At 40.7% G+C, this 13219-nt stretch overlaps 1 protein-coding gene across 3 annotated transcripts in view; it reads right to left on the bottom strand.

Moving 5' to 3' along the window:
- LOC105282171 (homeotic protein antennapedia) overlaps positions 1–13219 on the bottom strand; it is an 89790-nt gene that overhangs the window by 25220 nt on the left and 51351 nt on the right. The window contains exon 1 of one of the 3 annotated variants that reach the window (XM_026973127.1): positions 10198–11630. The exons of the other annotated variants lie outside the window; for them this stretch is intronic. The gene's annotated coding sequence lies outside the window, so the exon portion shown is untranslated. Of the gene's footprint in view, positions 1–10197; positions 11631–13219 lie in introns of those variants that run through there. 3 annotated transcript variants of the gene reach the window in all.

Raw genomic sequence — 13219 nt, 5'->3', positions numbered from 1 at the left:
TTTCTTCTTGTCTTTTATCTAAAAGCAACGTCTGTATTGTCTGTTGATCTCAATCAACGAGATGATCAACTGTGGCTCTCTATGAGACACATACGTGCAATACGTCTATACGTGCAAGAAGAGAGACTATCATCAAATAACGCTTTCCGATAGGTGCACGACAGTGATAGCGATTACAACATTGTTCGGCGAACTTTCACTGCATCGACCCGCGAAGCTTCCTTGCACTCCCGTTCGCCACGAGCTGACAGCAGAATGCGCGTCCCGAATGCTCGTGCGAGGCCGCGTGTGTCAGAGCTTCTGACTCGGCCAGAAGCACAGACAGAAACGAAACTACACAACGTGAACTAACAGCGTACAGAGCGGCAAACAGACGTGAACTATGCGTGTGCGTGTTCACGTGTATACATGCAGGGGAGAGGAGACAGGAATGGAGGAACCGACAGAGAAGGCGAGAGAGCGGAAAAAAAAGAGAGAGAACACACACAGAACGACGGCAGAACGCGGGATATATCCACCACACGCTAACCAATTCTGCGAGTATCGCGTATGCGTGTGTACGTGTGTGGATGGACGTGAATGTGTGCAGAGAAGCGTATCCTCCCGTCGAGCGTAGAACGGACGAGAGCGTCGAGCTGTCAGCGCACCCCACCCCGAGATCCCCTTTGAAACCAACCCCTCCCATCGTGACGAAGCCTCCCCCCTCTTTCTCTACGTCGCAGGCTCTTTCCCTTGGCTCTAGTCATCCCTCCATCCCTCTTCGTACAACCCCCCGGCTGTGACAACATCGAGGAACCGTGTGCCTTGCACGAAAGCGAAAGTAGGAACTGTTATCGACGAGAATGAAAATTGTCTTCTGATTTTGCTAACAAGAACTGAATACGCAATCAAAGTTATCACTTTGTTCTGCCGTTTATTATTTCTGAGGAAATTGAACGTTTACTCTAACGTGTTTGACACGAGAACGAAAGGAATGAGTGGAGAAGAGATAAAGGGGAGTGCGTGAGGCATTAAAATATCTTGCGTATGAATGTGGGAGAAGCGATATGATCTTCCTTCTACTTCTGCCAATGTAAATGAATAGTAATTCTTCTCATCCAGCGCGAAACTTCTACTCTCCCTTATGATTTTTTTCTGATCTTCTGCTTTAATCTCAGTTTTGTTCATTTTCATCCCAATTACCTCACTTCGAAACATGAAATAATCGTAGAAAGAGCACACTCTATAGAAGAGATTATTGCTTCTACGCAAAATTGGATACTTTGTAATGTTTATTTAACTCTAAAACTTTTTGAACGTGTAATTTAACATTTATTTTCATGCTTATTGTTCGTATAATTTCATTTACTCCGCTACTGACCGCATGGCCATGTCTCAATCCACAAGAATATCAATTAAAGGACCGGTTTGGTAAGGCAACTAGGTAACTAGGGACAGGTATTATAATGGAACGTGCGTGCACGCGTGGATCAAGGAGTACGAGAGCGGACGACATTAGAACCGAGGGTTTGTCACTGAGAGAGCAATGAAGGATCCGCCATTGTTCGATGTTTGGAGGCTGACCTTTCAATGAGCCAGACACGAAAAGTCAATTTTGCTAACACGGCCATGACTTTTACGTTCACGCCTAGTTTCTACAAAGTTTCCGCATAATTTATCCTTCATGTTATAATATTTCTCACTATGTGTGAAATCATTATAATGTAAATCTGTTCTTATTGGAAGCCGCGTGTACAGTTTAAGAAAAACAAATATGCTTATGTAAAATAACGGAAATAAAAAGATAAAAAAATGTTGAAGTCGAAATACTTTAACCAAAACTTTAACTTTGATTAAAACTATTGAAGCAATGCACAGTATCAATAGATATTACATACATGAATTGGGTATATTGTATTATACAGGGTGTCCCGGGTTTTAACCGACAAACTGCGGGAGCATATTCTACTAGTGGAAATAAGAAAAAATTCTTATATCGAGTTTGCTTAGAAATGCTTTATTACAAAGTTATAAACCAATATTGAAAAGAAATATGAGATAAGTAACAACGGATTTTTTCACAAAAATAAAAATTATCTACGCAATGATTTAGTAACGCATTTCAAAATGTTGTCTTTGCGCATCGATACAAGCTAGACATCGACGTAGTACAGAATTTGTTACAGTACGACATTCCTGAAAATTTGGTTGCATCTCAGTAACTGAATTAGTAACTCGTTGCTTTAAATCTATCTGGTACTCTCCTGTTAGGAAATCTACGTTGATACTCTCGTACGGCAGCTCGTGCATTTCCGTCACAGAATCCGTACACGAAATGAATATCGGTGTATTCCTCATTTGAAAACACTTTTGGCATTCTGATAGTAATTGCTAGTTGACACGACGATTGAAATCTAACAGCTACTCTTGTGAAAGTAACAATCATACTGAATCGTTTCAACATAGTGAACATGAATACACGTGAATACACGTAACATAAACATCTTCGACCTTTCAAATTCTACACTATGTTTCGTTGTTACTTATCTCATATTTCTTTTCAATATTGGTTTATAACTTTGTAATAAAGCATTTCTAAGCAAACTCGATATAAGAATTTTTTCTTATTTCCACTAGTAGAATATGCTCCCGCAGTTTGTCGGTTAAAACCCGGGACACCCTGTATATTAATATAAATTGAATACATTATGTGCAGAGACGATTATCGTCTGAATAACACACAAAATGAAGTATTATACAATCCTTTTCACATTATATTTCCAACGTTTATTAATAGAAACCTTTTGGATCATTCCCAGATTTATTGGGATGAGAATGAAAATTTTGTTCGAAGAAAATGGAGTTGGCCTACGTCCGAGCGGCGAAGTGATGACTTTATCCAATTGACTCACTCGATTTTTCATCCGTATTCGTTTTCTGCCCGCAGGCTGACCCGCAGTCCTATCCGGGGAAGAAAGAGGAGAAACCGGGTGAGGGAGAGAAGCGCCCATGACTTATGATCGCCATTACGGTACCGATAATTATATGCTTCTCCATAGCCGCTCCCTCCTGTACATTGTACGAAAGGAACGAAAGGTACGGTAGATGATATCCTACGCCTGCCGACGAACTTCGAACAGCCGACCTCTAACGTAACCACACGCACATCAACCATACGCTTCTCTTGACTCATCGATCGGTTCGATCGATACGTTCCGGTATTTCAGAAGAGTCGGAAAGTAATTGCCTTGATCGAAGGTCGATCGTTAATACGTGCAATTTCTTTGTGCCATATGCCTGAAGATCTAAAAGGACTTCCCTCTGCGCATTCTATCTACAGATTTTATTAACAACTATTCACTTCATAAATAATTAGGAGAGTCTTACGGTGACACAAGATAATTTTCCTAAATTATTCTGGAAATTTCACTGGTTGAGATATAACGAATCGAAACAATAAGTTTTATCAATGTAAGCTACGCAAGTAAGTTACAACAGAATAACAAACGCGATTTCATGTAATTCGATAAAAATTGTTTGAGTTAATTGGTCGACAAAGCATCAGGGGAGGGAAAGATTTGTATTATGCATGGACTCGCGTGTGGCAATCAGAAATCTGCCCTTGATTGTGTGGCGATGGTGGTCGTATATATCGAACGAAGGACTCGGTAGTATCCTTACGATTCCCTACGGTCCACTTGTTACGCTGGTTCTCCCACGAAGCACAATCTAACGCAAGTATTTCGTAATGGCCGTCAAATTGCCTTGATTAATAATGAAATATAATAAAGTACACCGGGACTCTTTCTGACCGTAGGGAACGTTCGCGATAATAATCTTATTAAAGATCTGTTTAAATAAAAACGTTTAAATAATGACGTTTAACATAAACGTAGCGTTAAAAGCGCTACGTTAAGGGAGCATAATTGCTGGACTGTCTCGGTCTCCAATTGAGCTCGTAACTTATTGAGACGTCGGTGTGCTTAATGCGCCGTTACGTCACGCTCGATGACTTTTATAGCAACAAATCGGGACGACATTGTGCCTGAGCATGAATTTCCACCACGATATTATGGCCTACATGCGTGCGAACGTCATTAGCATAACCAACAAGCTCAACACGGCGCCCTATGCGCAGGACGCGCGGACGCGCGGAACTGAGAACGTTGTTAGCTACATGTGTAAAGTTCGAGAGGAGGGGAGAGGAACGGCAGTGAATTCATGAGAACGCACCAGGTGTACCCCGCCAGCTCTTGGTCTTCGGAGTCACGTGCTCCAGCATATCCCAACCCGCCGGTACCCGTTTGAATTCGAATAACTGATTGTCAGTACGCATATCACAATATTCAATGTTCCCAGTTTTGCAGTACAGCGGCGGATAATCGAACGTTAACAATCGAAATCGCTAACTGAGCTAACTGAGTTTCGTCGAAACTATAAATAATGTCACCAACGTAGACGATTTCTTCACTTTCGGACAGCGCCATTATGTAAGAGGGAGCGCGCGCGCGCGCGCGTTCCCCTTATTGTTTACGAGCGTGAGCTTCTTAAATTCGTGTTATTTTCGTCCTGTGTCGTAAGATGAATGGCATGCGGGTTTTCTGGCAACAACGAGAGGCATCTACGGGGGGAACTAGAATAGAGAAATCGTGAAAGAAAACGAGGCGACGGAAGAAGGATATGAGGGTGAGTTCATCCTCTACCTTCTCTCCTCCAAGAAAAAGTTAGAAGTTGTTCTTGAGGAGCGTCGCTCGAGACGGCGAACGGCACGTCGCTACCGCCTCGCCCCCGTATGTCGCCCTCCCTCTTTTATTCCCGCGTTGTCTCTTCTTTTTCTCCGCGTGTCCAAGAGTGCCGCGCGACGCCTTCGGGGCGCCATGTCTTGTTATACGTGTAATGTATGGCGCACTAATTGCACCACGACGAGCAGCAACCACGTTGCGACAAAATCGATCACCCAGTTGTTCGCGTGCAATTGCTCAAAATTCGCGAAAATATCGTAATTCTCAAATTGTGTCAAAATCGTGTATCATATTCGTTATAAAAATAGATTACAATTTTTTTTATTTGAAATGTTGTCTTCTATAAATTACTTGGGAATATTGACGTCCTCCGCTACGGTTTTGGTTTTGCGTCCGGCAACGAGATCCCCCTCTGCTGGTTGGCCCTACTTCCTTAGTCCGTCTGTCGGCATTCGTGATTTATCGCAACGGAAAATAGGAGAAATAACAAGGGATGTCGGCTCTGCGTTATACGCTTCGCTCTATCCCAGAATAAAAATGTACTTTGGATCCGCAAACCCGTTATAACCGGGCAATTTTTGACCAATATAAATGAATCAAATATTTTTTTCAGAAAGTTTAGTTCTCGGACAGTAATTAGTTTTTTCTCGTTACATTAATCTTCTCGAATGTTTTATCTTTTTATTTTTTAATGAATTATCTAAAACTGAAATCGCAAAATTTAATTATGAAGAATTTGAAAGAGTAGATAGAATATCTCTCATGAAAATGTATATAAGCGATATGTATAATAAATACAAAATTACATAAATAAAAGAAATAAATTTTCAAACATAAACATCAAATTAATTTAAATTGAATAAATGATAATAATTTAACTACTAACTAATTTTACTAGTAAATTAGAACGGTAAACACATTTTACCTATTTAACATAAAGTTTTCATTAATTCCACAACTGTATATCATTTATATCAGATTATGCAAAGTATTAATGTATTTTTTAACAATAATCTTACTGCTCATTAGCCAAGAATATGCGAATTCACGATCTGTACGATCATTCCTGTCAACCTTGAAATGCAACAGCACGGAAGTGTGAAACGGGAAAAAGAGGCGAGGTCGAAAGATCAGTTGAGGCTCGCGCGTTCTTCTCGTCGTATTAACTTTGTCCTTTGTACGCGAGCTTGTCAGGGGAAACCAGGGAAAGTTTGCGCCACCATTGTAGGCTGGTAGAATGAAAAAAGAAAGTTAAAATCTCATGAGAGCATTGTTGGTTGCGTCACCGTCGGGCTATTCCTCTTTCTTCCTTCTTCTTTTCCGTGGCAAACCGAAGAGGCCTCATGTATAATATCAAAATTTATGACTTGAACTATTCCAGGTCTGATGTAGCTGTAGCTGATCTGAACTGCTTCTGTTCAGCAAGTCTTTCGCCTCCTTCTTTTCCGATTCGTTTCCGCATCCTATCAATATCACAGATTCTTTCTCTTTAGATTTCTTTTTAGATTTTACAACATTTTAGACATTTGAAATATTATACATATTAGTTCATTAATTAAGTAATCCCAATCGCGTCTAGATAGCAATGAATCAAACTAAACACATATTAGGTACCGAATTTAATTTCCGACTTTTTTCTGCTTAAAAAACGCATTTATTTCAATGACAAAATGAATGAATATATTAATCAAAATATTTTTCATTATTTTCTGACTCCCATTTTTGTGGCAAAAGTTAAATTCCGCGTCGATAGAACTTCTTGTCTTTTGAAGCGATCTAATTTGACCCCTTTTTGCACATCTTGAAAATTAGATTAATTAAGTGTGTATCTTCAATAGCGTGTTGCATCGATCGGAACAAGTGATAATCTGTTGAGGCCAGGTCTGGAGAATAGGCTGGGTGTGGGAGAACCTCCCATTCAAGCTTTATCAGTGCTTGTTGAACGGTTCTTGCAACATGTGGTCGAGCATTGTCGTGCAAAAGAATTACTTTTTGTCGATTACTGGCGATTGATAGCTTTTTTGCATCAATTCCTCGTTCAAACGTTTCAATTGTTATTGGTAGCGGTTGGTTGTGACTGTTTCATTTGGTTTCAGTAGCTCATGGTACACTACCCTTTCCTGATCTCACCAAATACGCAGCATTATCTTATGACCATGAATATTCCGTTTGGGCGTCGAAGTTGATGATTAGCCCGACTTTTCCCATGACTTTTTGCGTTTCGGATTATCGTAATAGATCCATTTTTCGTCGCCAGTCACGATACGCCACAAAAAACTCTTTTTTTAATGTCTTGCAAGCAACGAACTAGCGATGGAAAGACGATTAGAGATTGCAGCATCAGTCAATTCGTGTGGCACTCATTTTCCTTCTTTATGAATCTTTCCCATGGTGTGTAAACGTTTGGAAACACTTCTGTCAGTGACATTTAATGCTTCTGCCAATTCTTTGGTCGTTTGAGATAGATTTTCATTCAATAATGCTTGCATCTTCAAACTTTTTTGGCAGACCTGGTTGTTTGTCTTTCACGCTAAAATTACCACTTTTAAATCGTTGAAACCATTCCGTGAAAATTGTTTTCGATGGAAGCATTCAGCATCACCATAAGCTTCACTGAGCAATCGATGAGTTTCATTTGGATTTCTCTTCAAATCAAAGTAGTGAAGAAGCACATGTCGAAAAAACTCTTTATCACATCCCATTTTCTATCGAATAAAAATCATTGTGTACTGAATTTTATTGAGAAATGTCAAGCCTTCTTTTCAGCTGTCAAAGTCACAACATTGCTGGTGCCATCTATTTATGAGAGTCGGAAATTAAGTTTGGTACCTAATACTTATAACAACAGCTTGTTGTGTATTAATTTTATAGCTAATTTTTAAATAGGCAATGTTTTTAAAAAATAAAGAACAGACTTATCCAAAACGTTATATTGAATTGTCATCATTTCATCATTTAAACGCGATCCGGATTAATTAATTATCTAATACATATCTTTCTTCACATTTCAATATTCATTCTTTCGTTGAACGCCGTGCTCAACTGGCTGATGTAACTTTCAGGAAGACAAATGTCCTTTCCCGATTAAGGCTGTGGATTAGCATGCTACAAAAGATGTAAGCGCTTTATCTTAGTGTTTGCGCTTAGTGTTGTCTTAGCCCTTAGCATTGTTGCTTGCCGCCGATGTTTCGATATCAAGAGTGGACGTTGCTTATTAATAACGGAGTCATGAGAACGGCCACACATGAGCGGAGTGGTTCGCGTGCTGCGGTAATCAGTATAATGATCAGTGGCCGAATTGACGTATCGCCAAGATAATATATATGATGGCATATGGCGGCAGATGCATTGCGCAGCGTGACGTGCTCTAACGCGTCATTGATAGCCCTCCCTCCTCTTCCTCCTTCCCCTTCCCATTCCTCCCGTCACTCTGCCACCCTCCATCAAATTTTCCTATCACCCCAGACTACTCCCTTCATTTCCTGCCCCGACGATCCCCCTGCTCGTCCCTGTACTGGCTCCCTCTTCCTCCTCCCTTCTATCGTGAACGGAAGGGACGTAATATGAGCGAGGGGGACCCACGGCCAACCAGCGTCGTCGCTTTCAGGGATAAGAATTCTATCTATACCGTACCCAAGCCCTTTTTTCACGCCGATGGAGAAAAAGTATTGTAACGAAAGATGTCACAATGTCGATAGTTAAAGATAGAGAATAACAGTTACTATGTTCAACGATGTTATCCTTTCCCAGGTTGATGCAAGAAATAAAATTTTCATCAAGTTTGTACGATATAAATTGATAAACGTTTATCACAAATTGCGATAAGATATAATAAATATGCCATTTCATATATTAATGTTTTGTATTCATGTATATTTTATGTATTCGAGTGAAATAAATTCTCAAAATTAACAATCTCTTTATGATTCTTTTTAACTAAAATGTTACTTTATCATACATTTATTAAATTACGTTTACATTACATTTTAATAACATTGTAAAGTAAATGATTTCATTCACAGATGATACGCTTGTAAAAATGGCTCAAACTACATCACTTTCGATCAAATAAAAAGTGCATAAAAGTAAAGGAGCTTAATTATATCAACATAATATTATTAAAAGTAAAACTTACAGAAGCCTTCTAGCCTAAACCAACTACGAAACGAAAAAACATCTCAAACCTGTTTTTGTAAGAAATTTCTCGCGTACTACGCGTTGAGGAGTCGAGAGTAATCACAAGCATCTGATCGGTATGTCGATAAAATTTGTTGATGTACCTAACGAAAAACGAAATTGTGGCGCATTGTAAAACGCCGGAGCGAAATGGCCAAACGACCACCGGCAGTTAGGCCGCTATAAGAAGCTGGATAAATTGCAGTTAACACTGGAATCTGTGTTTTTACGTCGACCGCACAAGCCGCTTTGAAATCTACTGCGGATCAATTACAATTAAGAGCGGTTAGCGAATTACCAAACGTTTCAAGCATGCAGTGCGGATGTATTCCACGCCCCATGCGTAGCTTGAACTTTCTCGGAAACCATAATTTCACATTAATCTTTTGCTGCGGGTTTAGTGTGAATAGCTCAGTCTACGAACTGCGTCAATGCATGATCTCATTTGACTTAGCTAAAAATCGGTTGCAAAAATTAATAAAAATATACGCATATTATCGTAATTCTCTGTTACATTGTATATGAATCTTACCAATTATATTATAGATATAAGTTTTAAATTAGAGACAATTATGTGTTTAACGTATGTGCAACATATGTACAGCGTACATACACAATCACATGTCCTAAAAAGTTACTTGTACATTAGCATGTACTTTTATCACTAAAATTTACTTGACATTGACATGTACTTTTATCACTAATTTAATATGAAATGGTTATATATGCAGTGGAAAAAAGTATAAGGAAGATCTTGAAAGTATTGTAATATTATTGATCGTCCGTATGTTTTACCGATGGCCATGTAAATTTTGATGAATAAGCAGATAACGAATTTTGGCAGAATTATTGATCGGCCGTGGATTTTGTAATATGACGCTCAAAATGTGTTTCATACTATGATTCGACGTTAATTCAAATGTCATGTTCTCTCTTGTATGTCTGGCGATTTATCATAACTCCGTCACTTGTGTGATCCAAATTTTGTAAGAAGCTTTTGTTTCGGCAGGCTGCTCATTCGCGAACATTATATATTCGTACATTTCAAGTTTTAAATTGATCGAGCTAGCGAGATGACTGTTACATTATATTTTGAAAATTGATATTGTACCTATTCTCTAACAAACATGATTATAAATTGCACACAGTTTGTTAAATTTCTTTCTCTTTTTTTTCTCTCGCTCAAATCCAAATTTTTATATCATAATTCCTATTGCAATCATCGTTTTCCAAAATAAAGCATGTTTAATATTTAACAACAACTCAGAGCGCGATTTGAACGATTTGACTATCCGCTCACCTCCGTCGCTTCTTTTTCCGTCGCCTCCGTCGGCGAGGTCGCCTCCTAGTTTCCCCCCTGTTCAAGGGGGTAGTTGCTCTCCCCTGTAGTTTCAGGGCCGTTGCTGCTACGCTAAGCTCGACTTCTTCCCCTGTCTCGCTTCTTCCCTGCACCGGGGGCCTTGTCTCCGCCCCGGCGCTGGGCCCCGTCGTGGCTGGTACTTCCCTTCACGCACCACTTTCTCGCAAGTCTTTGTCCACGAAGGGCGAACAAATTCGCCGACAGTCACCGAGCCAGGTACGACAGGAAACTGCGTCGGATCAGAAAAACCCAACACCGTCGACGAATCATGTGTCCGTCGAGCAGACTCACTGTCTATTGGGTAGAGCAACCATGTGAGTCCATTCACCATCACCCTTTCCTCACTTTGCCTTCGCGATACTTTTTCACACGATCCTGTGAACCGGACAAGTCGCGCAAACAAGCTGTGAACTCTTATGACGCACTCGGACCGCCTGGTACAATGCTTCGAGGTGAGCCTTATTATTGGATTGTCTCAAGAGGATATCGCAGGACAACCTTATCTTCCCAACCGACAAAGCCGATGAACAACAAGAAAAAATAAGCGGGCGGTTGGCTTAGTGCAACATAAGGCGGATCAGATCATCCGAAATTATCTTCGTTCACGTAGCAGCTTTATTTGGATGAAATCGCCGACGAGGATCTAATTTATTAATCAGATTTCTTCAAGACATAGCGAGGAGAAAAGGACAATGTACAGCACGCTGTAATCAAGGAGCTGCAATTTAACATTGATCTGCAAAGTCTACAATGTTGAAAATTAATGGTGCAAAACAGTGCAGTCCTCGAGTAAACTTTTACCAGCACAAATTCAAGCGTCGCCTTCTAAGTTAAGGCCTCGCGTCTTCTTGTTGCTTAATATACACCATAGAAGTTGACGACAGAATAGGTCGACTTATCAGCAGATAAAACCGTTCCTATTCATGGGGATCAGCTCTTGCGATATCACACTAACGTTCTTTCCAGTCGCAACATGCACCCTCAGCTCGAGTTAAAGCATGATGTGTTCCCCAAAGTTGTTTCCTTCTCAGAATACCAGGAAGATGGATACCAATCCTTCAATATCTGTTAACTGGAACTCGATTGTCGTGTCGGTTCGGAATTCCGTTTCGCTGCCGCACGTTCTTCGGCGAACTGATCGTCGCACTTCAGGGTGTACTGCACATGTGTTGCGTCGCACGAAAAGTCGTAATTTTGTATGATATTCGTCACCGAGCGAATTCCGTACACGGCATCCCGTCCGCAATTGACGGTCCTCACGAGCGTTTGATGCTGCGTGTCGGCCAGCGTCGGAAAGCCTCTGCGCTCGCCGTTATCCATGAAAAACCGCGGACGGTGCCGCGGTGATGTATATCTTAAACGAGAGATGCGACGACTCTGATCCGCGAATACCGCCCGCTCGGTTTCGCAGCCTCCGACCGGCGGGACCGGAGCGCCGCGACGCGAGGCGCCCTGTGCACATGCGTTAAGCTTCACTCCCCCGATACACCCGTTACCCCCTTAGCCGTCCATCTCTTATTTCTCTTGACGCCCCCGTGATCCAACACGGTGGTGGTTGTGTACAGCACCGAGAGTCCCTTGCGTCTCCCCTGCGTCCGTCTTCGGGATACGGGGAGACTCGAGGGGCACCACGGGACACTCGAGGCGTCCACCGTATATATACCGTCACGCGCCGTCCTTTCTGCGTCAACAGGACAGGGTTTTACATTTCCTTGATATTTCTCGTTACTAATTGCGATTCGTATAATGTAATCTGATGAGATCAAAATAGGATCATCACACGATTAGAAAAGAAATCTTAAGATTTAATGCTCCACATCGTTGCGTTACGTTTTAGAATATTTTGTGGATACGTGATGAATCCTATTCTGGATAAATATTTGGATTATAATCGTAAATTTAATATAAGATAAATGATGTTTTTGTCGTTAACATCATCTCGCAAGTTAAATCTGGATCTACCAGATTTTATTTTCTATTTCAGTATCAGAAGCTAATATACGATGGTTTTCATTTTTATTAAACTATTGAATCATGCTTAATCATATAATTTATTGCACATCATATTCAACCGAGGAAGAAGCAATTTACAAGGTGGGCTACATCTATCACGAATCTATTTCTTCCCCAATCAGTTTTCATCCTCAGAAATGTTCGAAATGGTATTGCTGACGCTAACTAAACCGTACGTATCCGCGCACATAGCATCCACGTGCCACTCATTCAAGCTTCTATCAACCGCAAGCGTACGCGATTCGAATTGAATGCCGAGCTTTCGAGCCTCGAGACGTGCACGGCCTACAACGCCGAAGGCCGCGAAGAAAATTGCAGAAAATCTCGAGTCCGTCCACGCCGTAGAAAGCCGCTGACGGATTCGACCGTCAATCTTTCAACAGCCATCGTAATCCTATCAGACGACTACCAACCTCGATTCGCGTAAGGCGGATAGAACTAAAATGCATTCAGGAGAACGATGCGTCATGGATGTAGCTGAATACGTATGCCAATCCGATTATATTCGTATAGATAATGTGTATATATCGTGAGAAAATTGTGCAAAAAATATGCAAATTGATGTATATTTATTTTAAAAGTAAACTCAATTTTTGTGTAATTAATTATATGGATCATGGATATAAGCACGTGTAAGAATACTTTTCATAAACTGAATATAGATCCTTACGTATAAATTCCCGGAATATGAACTAAAGAAAAAACATATGTCTATGATGTATGTACGAAAATGTGTTTTCAGAACGGCCAAATTGCCATTGCAAGTTTAACTCACTGCGAGAGATTTAAGGGACACTGAAGGTGCTAAATTTTCGGACAGTGCGGTAATCGTTCTGCGGATCGCAAGAAATTAACGGGACACCAAGTTGTAGAGTGTAAGGAAGTAGCATCGAGAAATCACAAACTAGGCAGCTACCGAGACAGCAAAAGTTCGCACGTCGTTGGAGGA

Source organism: Ooceraea biroi, chromosome 10, assembly GCF_003672135.1.
Source record: "Ooceraea biroi isolate clonal line C1 chromosome 10, Obir_v5.4, whole genome shotgun sequence".
NCBI classification, from domain to species: domain Eukaryota; kingdom Metazoa; phylum Arthropoda; class Insecta; order Hymenoptera; family Formicidae; genus Ooceraea; species Ooceraea biroi.
The sequence above is the reverse complement of the archived record's forward strand: the minus strand, read 5'-3'. Positions and strand labels throughout refer to the sequence as shown.